Below are 12771 nucleotides of genomic sequence, written 5' to 3' on the forward strand. Positions count from 1 at the left end.
GTTTTCGTTTATTTGGAAAAGGGGCAACTCTCTAATCCCAGAGATTACCATCCATGCGTGTAAAGCTGTCAGCATCACCTCCACATGGATTATTATATGCAATAATAAAGAAACGGAACAAAGATGAGACACATTTTACAGTCAAACATGCATTCTACAACATTAAAGTGAGATGTAAGCACGTTTTAAATCTTTTTTTGCTCATAGTCTCTGTTTACACGTGTACACATATATGTACATGCATACACCAGTTTATTTATAAAGCACTATTACAACAACAGAGCACTCACCAAAGTGCTACAATAATGAATTTTATTCCTCATAAAAGAAAACGACAATATCAAAACACTAATAAAACTATCCATACCAACCCGATCACTAGCGATATGCTTAATTGTCATAATTGTCCTATCCTCAAATAATTTAATTATTTATTTACTTAGTTTCATTGTTGGAAAGTGAACTAACTCCATCAAGGGTAAGGCTAAAAATAGCCGAATGTTCTTAGTATGAATGAATTTGTATTTAACAGGAAAACTATTTAATAGAAACATCGCAAGTTATGAACTATAATGCTTACATTTACTCAGTTATTCAAAATGCAGCCACTGAAAATTAGCAAAACCATTTACATTTCCAAAGAACACTGACTTAAGTTTACATCACACATATATCTGCCCTTTGTTTATGATGGAGGAGAGAATTCGCAAGTCAGAAATAAGTCAGTACATGCTAAACAACTCAACTCCGCAGTTTTTGCGATGACTAATCTGAACGCCTCTGATTTGCCAATTGCATTCATAAACTCAACATAATCATGTAATCACAGAACAACACTGTATCACTTTGCCCAAGACAAATTTCCCTTGGGGGACAAAATCTTTTTTTCCTTATCCTTATCCTGGGGTGCGTTTCCCAAAACCATGGTTGCTAACCTGTTAGCAACTTAGTTGGTTGGCAATGAGGAATTGCATTGCAACCAACAAAGTTGCTAACTTAGTTAGCAACCATGGTTTTGGGAAACGCACCCCTGGTTGGTTATAACGCACAACACTGTAAAAATGCAGAAAAATAAATATAATGAAACAAATAAGCCCTAATATTAATTATAATATTACTAGCCTGATAATAATAATAATAATTGTCCTGCTATCATCAAAGGCATCAGCCACAGGCGATATCTCTAAAGTTGATACACGATACTATCGTCTTATCGGCACAACCCTACCGATCTCATGACAATTTGTGCATATTTTATGAAAATGCTAATTCGTATAGTTTTTGCTAAATCGTATGTATTTTACGAGCTACCCAGTTCGTATGAATTCGTACGAATGACCTACACCTAACCACCCCCTAAACCTACCCATCACTGGAGTCTAGACAAATCATACGAGTGAGGTTGAATTGTTTCTTACAAATTAGCCACCTCGTAAAATACATACGAATTTGGTTGTGAGATTATGCTGCCCCACATATGGCATGCAGGAAAAAATTGTTGGCTAAATCGTGTGCACGATTTACAAATTCGTTCCCTCATTGTACTAAAACGTGCACACGATTGCGTTCCCTGGATTTACTATTTCGTTCTGCCTTTAACTATCATTTTGCATTATTGACACACTGTTTTCCTGATGAATGTTGTTCAGTTGCTTTGACGCAATGTATTTTGTTTAAAGCACTATATTAATAAAGGTGCCTTGACTTGACTTGATTTAATAATTCATTCCCTCGATTTGCTAAATCATGCTCGAGGGAATGAATTAGCAAAATCATGCGCACAATTTATAAATTGTGAACGCAATAGTAAATAGAGGGAACGGCGTAGTAATCATGTGCAGGTTTTAGTACATTGAGGGAACGAAATAGTAAGTCGTGCGCACAATTTATTTATTTTTTCTTGCATGTCATGTGCAAGGCTCTTTATGAGATAGTGTTGGCATATCATAAATAAAATGTAATCCAATTTGAATAAAGCATCTTCCAATGGCATGTAAATGTGAAAACTTGTTAAATGCATACATGATATAAATACAGCCTCTATTACTCTAAAATAAATCAACACCAGATGATAAAAACAAAAATCTTACATCTCTGTGCATCGTGATAATGTCTCTATTTTTGCCTCTTTCTCACTTTCTCTCTCTCTGACATCCCCCTCCCTCGGGACTGAATCATTCCCGATCTGCTCCACTAACAAACTGTTCTGTCGCTCTTGCTGAGGGCAAAGACTATATCACGTACACATTTATCTGTGCTTCGTAATATAGTAAGAACCTGAAAAGTCTGTATTTGGAGCTCTTCAGTCTTCTACTTTTGGAAAGCACTCTGATATCAACCAGGAAAATAATGTGCAGCATTTTTGTTCTCATATCAGCCAAATGTTCTCATGGATTTGCATGCATGTCAGAAGACAAAAATGTTATGTTTACAGTAATACAGTGACACATGGCCTAATTATGCATGCTTTTTCAAATAAGAGGCAAACCAAATTTCTATTTTGGCATATATGATAAATATGCATCAGAACAAAGCAAAGTAAAAATTTGGCTTTGGCAAGAAAATAAAGGTTAAAACTAGTAGAAATATAGAAACGTGATAATTTGATAAATAATGACATTGTAATAATAATAAAAAAGGTCCTTAACGTAATGCATAATACAGTTCCATGGCCCGTGAAAAACATTTATGGATGGTAAATTTCATCTGCCACTGGCAAGCTTGGTAAAAAGTTCATTTTGGACCTTTGTATGCATGACTTCACAGGAAGTCAATAAACCTCATCATCATCCAGTTAACAGCCAGCAGCGCCGGCCAGACTATGTGTACACAGGAGCAAGCATGCATGCAATCATTATATAATAAAACAACACAGATGCATCCTCAGTTGACTACAGCTGGTTCATTGTCTGTGTTGAAGCAGAGCTCAGGGATTGCTGTTTGTGAATATGAGGGTGAATGATGCTAGCAGGGTGAGGACAGTCAGTCAAATGCTGATTTGGGAAGTCAATGGCACTAAATCTCCTGAATTTTAATGGGTTTTGTGATGCATGCATGTGAACACCATTCATTCCATAAACTCCACAAATATTTCAGTCCTGTCCCAATAAACACAAACTCACCCACAACCTTCATAATTCTAATGCAAACATCATTTAAAGCTGATATTGCAAAAGCTAGCAGGCTTCCACCAGTCCAGCACATCCAGTTGCATCTAAAAATCCATCACAACAAAACCAAATCATCTCCACACGGTTCAGTGGAGAGAGCAGCGGAGCGCAGCCCTGACCTTTGCTGTGAACATGCTCTCCGGCGAAAGAACAGCAGCTGTTCAGGTGCTGAGAATATGACAGAACAAATCCATCACGCCCTTCATTCACCTAATGGATGCCGACGGATCTAAACAACATCTACGAGGGTGTAAATGACGATTAAAGCAATCATTTATTCAGAGTGAAAAATCTCTGATGTACTCACTATTGTTTGGTCTAAACTTGCAGGACTTTTTTACATTAGTGGTGAATCAAAGGTTTTTTTGGCTAATGTAATATGCATCCAAGGTGTAAAAGTAATACTCACCAAATGCAAGTAATGCTTTATAAGTTAAACTAGTTAATGAAACCATATAATACGGCGTTGCATGCCTATAGACAACTTTTTCCATTAATTATCAAGAACTACTGCAGAGGCTTGTTTTTTCTTCTTCACATGTAACATGGAATATTCGTCATCCAAATTGGATATAAATGGAAATAAAATTGAATAAATAATGGTATTGTCATACTGGAAATCAAATCAAAATCAAATGCCAAAAAACGATTTTAAAAAAGTACTCCTCATTGTTTGGTCGAAACTTGTGCGGCTTTTTGTGAAGCACAGCACACTCACAAAAACATTTTTGGATTTATTTAACAGTTTCCCACTGACATCTCTTTGTTTTGCTCATTAGGATGTTGGAATGTAGGAACACAAATATTTATAACACAGTTGTAATGTTGTTTAATATCATTTGCTTGGAACACATCCATCATCTCTACAACTTATTTACCATTGCTGGCTTCTCCAGTGGATGAGTAATGATAAATTCATGTCCTATAAATTGGAAGATGGAACAGCAAGAGGGAAAAATGGTCCACACATGATGCCCAAAGGACAATTCAGTCTCCATGGAGATGCCTATTAATTACCTGTGAATAAACGCAGCATCCTGCGAGCAGCAGAAGAAGAGTCGTGCAATCCAGCAAAGGACTGGTCTAGACTCGCCTGTGATGATCTCATTCTCTCTCTCTTTCTTTCTCCCTCCCCGTCCTGCATCCTTCATCTTTTCTTTTTCTGTTATGTATGCGCTATCCTTCCTCTCTCTCTCTCTCTCTCTCTTACCTCTTTCTATTATCAGAGGCTTGTAGGACTGCTGGCTTTGGCTAAATGGGTTGCGAATAGCGGAAAATTCTCTTTCAGCCGACTTCCTGTGGACAATCAGTGCAAGAGCGAGTACGAGGGCCTGTAGAAGCATAGACACAGGAACACCATGAGGGACGTAAAGCAGCAGTAAACAGAGAGAAGATAAAATAAAGGAGAAGATCAGATGTGTCACTGTGGGTGTTTGCTTCTCTTGGGCTTTTAGGTCATTTTTAACTTTAATCCCGGGATATCTTGTCCCACGCTGTTCTTACTTTACCTCCGGGTAAGTCATTAAAGCATTTACACATTATCATGTGTACATACTAACCCTACATACTTAAAAGATAAATAGCATTGATTTTACAAGAGAAGCATGGAACAAGCATAAACATTTGCTGAAATTGAGTTTGTTTCTTCACCAGATTTAGAGAAATGTAGCATTGCATCAGTGTCTCATCAATGGATGCTCTGCAGTGAATGGGTGCCGTCAGAATGAGAGTCTGATAAAAACATCACAATAATCCACAGCACTCCAGTCCATCAGTGAACATCTGGAGAAGACAAAAGATGAAACACATCCAGCATTAAGATGTCTTTAAAGTTTTAAACCAGCTAAAATATGTGTCCATAATCCATACAAATGCTTCCTCCAGTATAAAAGTGTTCTGTTCTGAATCAGGAGTGAAATCCGCACAGATCAAGCACCATTTAAACGGCTCTAAACAAGAAAAACAGCTCTTTTTCACTGGAGGAAGGAAACGTCTTGATGGATTTGTTTCATCTTTTGTCTTCTCCAGATGTTCACTGATGGACTGGAGTGCTGTGGATTATTGGGATGTTTTTATCAGACTCTCATTCTGACGGCACCCATTCACTGCAGAAGATAACCTGAGGGTTCAAAATTACTAGGATGATTAAGGGTTACAGTCAGAGTGAAAAACCTCCCAGAATCCTCTCCCAAACCTAAACAGAGTGTTGTTTCATGATCATGGCTTACTTTTACAACTAAAGATGTCTTGAACGGAGGCATCAAACACACAAATCCACTCCAGAAGCCTAATAATTAGATTTGTCTTCTGATATAGAGGAGTCTGTGTTTGTTCACTGCTGATGCTGAAACTTAAGATGATTCATGTTTGGAAGAGATGAGTCAGACTAAAGCATTCTCTGAACTGAAATCAGGGTTGTTTCCACACCATCCACATACTTCCTTTCCTCTGAGAGAGTCAGCAAGCCTCAAACAGGCCAGAGACCTGTCTGCAGCGAAGCAGTACTACTGGCCAGCCCATCTATCTGACAGGATGCCTGAAGGTGTTAGTGTTGTGTGGGAAGAAAGTCGCATCAAAGTGCCTCTCGCACACACGTGGCCAGAAACTCACGTCTGGGTCTTTCTTGACTTCGCAGATTACAGGAGCTGCCATCCAACATGCAATGCATCCGTTGCTATGACTGCATCAGTCTAAGGGACTGGTTATGTAATCACAGACAGTTTAACTCTAACTCAAGACCAGATGAGGAGGAGCGTTCCTTACAGCCGAGGGATGAGCTTTAGTTTCAGGAATACAGTATAAAGGGGAGGCCGCCAGTACTCAAGACCAGATGAGGAGGAGCGTTCCTTACAGCCGAGGGATGAGCTTTAGTTTCAGGAATACAGTATAAAGGGGAGGCCGCCAGTCATGGAAAGATTTGTGCAATATTATATTTGACCCCACAAAAAAATAAATGCAACAAGGCAAAGATGCTTCAAAGTAATTAAATGCATTAAAATACAATAAAAATTAAAATGTGCTGCGAATGCACTCAACCATGGCCATCCAAGATATAGATGAGTTTGTTTCTTCATCAGGTTTGGAGAAATGTAGCATTGCATCAGTGTTTCTCGAGTGAATGGGTGCCGTCAGAATGGGAGTCCAAACAGCTGATAAAAACATCACAATAATCCACAGCACTCCAGTCCATCAGTGAACATCTGGAGAAGACAAAAGATGAAACAAATCCAGAATTAAGACGTTTTCTTCCACCAGTGAAAAAGAGCTGTTGTTTTTCTTTAGATCTGTTTAAACGCTGCTTGATCTGTTCAGATTTCTCTCCTGATTCAGACCAGAACACTTTTTCACTGGAGGAAGTGTTATTCTGGATTATAGACTCTATGTGTTTGAGTTAAAATCATCTTAATGCTGGATGTGTTTCAGGTTTAGTCTTCTCCAGATGTTCACTGATGGACTGGAGTGCTGTGGATTATTGTGATGTTTTTATCAGACTCTCATTCTGACGGCACCCATTCACTGCAGAGCATCCAGTGATGAGACACTGATGAAATGCTACATCTCTCCAAACCTGATAAAGAAACACACTCATCCTGATCTCGGAAAGCCTAAGGATGATTATATTTCTTTAAATATATCACTTATTCCAGTTTCGCACAGGATGCAAACCATGCATCTCTGGAAGGAGTCTGTATTTATTTTGCTTTACTTTAGCAGTATGCATCAGTATTACTTGAGCGTCTCTGCTCTCCCACTGGCAACTGCCACATGGCGTCAATTCTCAACCGTCTGATCGCCAGTCCTCATTGAAAATGAATGGTTTCCAGATGCTTTGACGCAGGAAGCTGCTGTCACTCTAAACATCCCTTTTAGACTTACTGGGGAAATTTGTAATTTAACACACCAACACTTGTGCGTGTGCAAAGCTGTTCTGAAATTCGCCTGGAACTCGGTCTCCTTCGAGATGTTTATTTTGGTTTACTTTCATTTGAATCCCTGCTGTGGGTGAAAATATCATGAAACCCTTGAAGCGCTGTTCACCTCCAGGTCTGCAGCAGAGGCGAGACGCCTTTTTGGGATTCTGTCACCGCTGAGCCCTCGGTTCTATTTCAGCAGCACACAGAGAACAGCAACGACAGGAGCAGAGATAATTGACAGCTTTCAGAACCAATCTTGTCACATGTTAATCATATTCACACCCGCCCACTCACACAGACACGTTTCCTAACAAAACAGCATCATGTGTCACAGCTACACATGAATACACCGCATGCATTTCTGTTGATTTAAACATTACAAATCTAAACAATGACAAAAATGATGTTCTCAGCAGAAGCCTGAGCACAAAAAAAGATGCATAGCAAGTGATTTAATAGAAGAAAGAAATAAAAGCAGCATAATTATCATAAATAGGGTTGGCCAGTACAGTATGTATTGTGTGATGGCAGAAATCTGATAAAACATAAATTTCAGTCTTTTGTGATTTAAGTTTTTGCATAATGTGAAGGTGCATTATTAATGTATGATAAATGTGCTCTGGTTTAGGGCCATCAATTATAAATACACTAGATTAAAGAAAATAAAGGCACATTATTGTTTAAATATGACTCACAATAGAGTTGAACCTAGCATATAACATATACTCTTCATTTTGTTCTATGAATATCTAAATAAATGCTAGTCTATAATGGCCAGCATTAAATGCGCTTTAGATGATAATAGCCAACTCTAAATGCATTTAAGTAAAAAATGGCCAACCGTAAATGCATGCTGGTTTGTAATGGCCAATACTACATGCATTTACTGTAAGTAAAAAACTGAGTCTTTAATGGCCAAACCTAAATGCATTAAGTAAAAAAATGGACTACTATAAATGCTTTTCAGTCTATAATGGCCAATCCTACATACATTTTAATCTATAATGGCCAACCCTAAATGCATTTAAGAAAAAAAAAAGTCCAACTGTAAATGCATGCTGATTTATAATGGCCAGCCCTAAATGCATTTTAGTCTATAATGGCCAACCCTAAATGCATTTTAGTCCATAATGGCCAACCCTAAATGCATTTTAGTCTATAATGGCCAAACCTAAATGCATTTTAGTCCATAATGGCCAACCCTAAATGCATTTTAGTCCATAATGGCCAACCCTAAATGCATTTAAATCTAAAATGGCTAACTCTAAATGCATTTAAGAAAAAAAAATGTCCAACCGTAAATGCATGCTGATTTATGATTGCCAACCCTAAATGCATTTTAGTCCATAATGGCCAAACCTAAATGCATTTTAGTCCATAATGGCCAACCCTAAATGCATTTTAGTCTATAATGGCCAACCCTAAATGCATTTTAGTCTATAATGGCCAAACCTAAATGCATTTAAGAAAAAAAAAGTCCAACCGTAAATGCATGCTGATTTATGATGGCCAACCCTAAATGCATTTTAGTTTATGATGGCCAAACCTAAATGCATTGCAGTACAGAAAACAAAGTACAAATTGCAAAAAACTAAATACGTCCTTCGTGAGATTATTCCAGAGTACATGTGTGTGTAAGAGAGAGAGGAAGAGGAGCTCTCATGTCTCGAAGCCTCAATGTCTCAGTGAGTAACATGTCTGTGACAGTAAGGCCATCATCTGCAGAATAAATTCACAAAGACAGACCAGCGCATGCTAAAGCAGACACATCACAGTATGCACAGGAAAAGTGGGTCATATGCATGTGCAATGTAAGGAAAACACTGGATTTTTGAATCAGCAGAATGAGGCGACGCTTGTGGGCTTTAGCGCAAAGACTCACTGGAATCATCAAGTTATTAAATGCTTTAGGTAGAATGCAACTACTGCACAAAATCTGATGCGTTAACCATCTTTAACTAATGTTATCATGAGAAACCAACACACACACACACAAATACAAACAACATATGCTTTATATGAAAGGTACCATAATGTTCCATAAAGCTATTTTTACCCTAACAAACCTTGCCAACAAAAATGTCCTTTTACAATTCCTTAAACAAAAATGTGCATATGCCCAATACAGATTAATGCAGGTTATTGCAAAATATGTCACATCATTTTGTGATATGTTGAAGTGAATTAACCTAATTAACAAAGTAAGCATCTGCATCCTGAGCTGATCTTAACATATGGCTTGACAAATAAAACCCTGCGGCTGAACGTCTGCTGAAAAGAGCAGCATATGTATAAATATATATATATATATATTTCAGAGAATAAATCCTCCTTTAATTTCGTTTTTTTTTTCTCAAGAGCAGCAGGAATCATGTAAGTGCTTAGTAAAACTCTCAAACTGAGTCACGAATGCGTGTGAATGTAAGTTTTCTTTCCACAAGAGATCACAAGGTCTTTTTTAAGCAGCACAGCAATGCTCCAGGGATCAGGGAATGATTCAGACCTCTTACTCAGGCGCGTTTTTAAAGGAATAGTTCACACCAAAATATAAATCGTCACTTACTCACCATCATGTCATTTCAGACGTCCATCTGTGGAACATGAAAGATGTTTAGCAGGAGATATCTCCCAATGTTAGTTATTTCAGTGATAAAAATGCATTCAGAGTTTATTTGCAGAAGTTATTTTATCTATTAAAAAAGCATTTAATTCCCCTTAAAAAATTAATTAAATTGTTAAAAATTACGAGCCAGTGCCAAAATTTTACATTAACATTCATTCTGTATTGATTTTTCTTTTCAGTTTTATTTTTTAGACTCTATTTTAATGGTTACAAAAAAAAAAAAAAAAATTAAGCAAAAAACATGTCTAATTAATTTAACCCATTAAATGTACACAATTTAACAGCAATTTATAAAAAATAAAATAAATAATTAAGGCCCAAGAAATATTTTTATTTTTCTCAAATGTATTTTTATTTTTATACAATTCGGAGAAACTGTGTTGCGTATAAATTTTAGAATTTTTTTTTAATAGTTTAAATAAATTGTAATAATCAAAAGCATGTCTAATTAATTTATAAAGATTAATTAGATTTTTATAAATAATATGCTAAATAATATGTATATATATATATATATATATATATATATATACACACACACACACACACTTTTCAGAAATACTGTATTTTGTATTAACCATTTTCTGCTAAATCATTTTTCTGGTAAATATTCTCCTAAATATTGTTTTAATAATATTTTTTTATTAGTGGTAATAGTACTACCATTATATTAACTAATATATTTCTGCCAAGTTAAACCAAACCTTTATTTTGATGGGTTGCTGTGAAATACATTTGTATTGCTCATGAATTGAATTCTTGAAGAACTAGTAAAATGAGGAATCATACTGTTTTTAAAAGCAGGGTATTGCGGTACTTTTTAAGTGCAACACTGTTGTGTAAAGATGCCTTATGAAGCATCACTGTGACTCTGTTTCAGTTTCAGCTCTAACAAAAGAGCAGGAACAGGTCAAAAGAACAGCATCTCTGTGCTGGTGAGGCCCCAGGAGCCCGGGGCCCCTCGCGCCGCTCGATCTCTGCAGGCGCTGGGTGAGGGCCGTGCGGACGCCGAGGCTGAATGTCAACGAGAATATGCTAATCCACCGTGACAACTGATGTAGGAAACATGTTCTCCCTGACTCCAAGAGCCTTGATATTTCACAAAGTCAAACCGGACGAAGCAGCCGCGGCCCCGGGGAATTAAGACTGGATTATTAGCTCACACACACATACACATGAACACACATGCACACTCACACACATATGCACACACACATGCACACTCACACAAACACACGCATACTCATTTACACTCGAACACACACACACACACACACACACACACGAACACACTCACTCACACCCATGCAAACTCACACACATATGCACACACACATGCACACTCACATACACATGAACACACATGCACACTCACACACATGCACATTCACGCACGCATACTCATGCACACACACACATGCACACTCACACAAACATACTCATTTATACACACTCACACACACACACACACACACATGCACACTCACACACATGCACACTCACACACATGCACACTCACGCATGAACACACATGCACACTCACACAAACACACGCATACTCATTTACACTCGAACACACACACACACGAACACACTCTCACACACATGCAAACTCACACACATATGCACACACACATGCACATGAACACACATGCACATGAACACACATGCACACTCACACACGCATACTCATGCACACACACACATGCACACTCACACACAAACATGCACACTCACACAAACACACGCATACTCATTTACACACACTCACACACATGCACACACATGCACACTCACACACACATGCACACTCACACAAACACACGCATACTCATTTACACACACACACACTCACACACACGAACACACATGCACACACACACACACACACTCACACACACACACACACTGATGTTAGTGAGTCAGTATTACTGAGAGGGCAGAGGGGTCCGAGGTCAGAAACGGGGCAGAAGTGAAGGTCAGGCTGAAGGCGTGTTTCGGTTCGTCTCATAACTTCAGATCACGTCTTCAGTTCATCTCGAGAGGATTTGAGATAAATCCGCCGCCCGGAGCGTGAGCGGGATTGAGCTTGTGTGGTGTATTTCTCATTTCATGACACACAGGGAGGCAGGCTAATAACAGCACAAACGCTGACGTCAGTGGTGTGATACTGTGTGTGTGTGTGTGTGTGTGTGTGCGAGCCGCTCAAAGGCTGATGGAGTTTTTGTCTCCAAGGTCGAGCGGCCTGCTTAACTCAAAGCTGCGACCCTAGAGACATGAGCTACAGCTAATGTGAGAATAAAACACAGCAGACGAGAGGACATCCATCAGAAGACACGTGATGCAGGACAGAACACATGGGGTCAATTACAGGATACAGCCATAAAAATGCCATTTACAGTATAATGCGAAATTAAGAAAAGTTTTGTCTGTGCAATTAATCCAATGTCATTATAGACTGTAATATTAATTTGTTCTATGAGACACGCTTCATTTAATTACCACCACTTTTTTAATAATACCTAAATTCATAAATTCCAGAAAATATTAATAAACAAATTCTGGGAGAAAAATCATAGGGCCCTACTATTGTAATTATTTTTCATAAATTGTTATGGGTTAATATATAATAATAATAATAATAATTATAACCAATAATTCTGTTTTGGGAAAAGATAAATCTAATAAGGTCCTGTAAATATAAGTCTCGTTTTAATAAATTATTAAATAATAATTAAGTTATTAAATAAATTTCACAATTTCATGTTTTAAATAAATAAAAATAATTATTTATTATCATTTATTATAATTATTATTCAGCGAAAAATAAAAATAATTGAACCTAGAAAACTATTTTTGATTATCATTATTTAATTGAATTAGGCATGTTTTTGTTTCCTAACATTTAATATAAACAGTAAAACAGAATTAAATTAAAAATAAAATGAAATAAAAGTAATTAAATGTATTTTATTTTATTAAGTAATGAATTAATAAAATTTGTATTGATATGTAAGTTTCATTTTATTTATTTTTATTTAATTAGAGATGCACTTTAAATCAA

Source organism: Carassius gibelio, chromosome B18 (genome assembly GCF_023724105.1).
Source record: "Carassius gibelio isolate Cgi1373 ecotype wild population from Czech Republic chromosome B18, carGib1.2-hapl.c, whole genome shotgun sequence".
Classification (NCBI taxonomy): Eukaryota; Metazoa; Chordata; class Actinopteri; order Cypriniformes; family Cyprinidae; genus Carassius; species Carassius gibelio.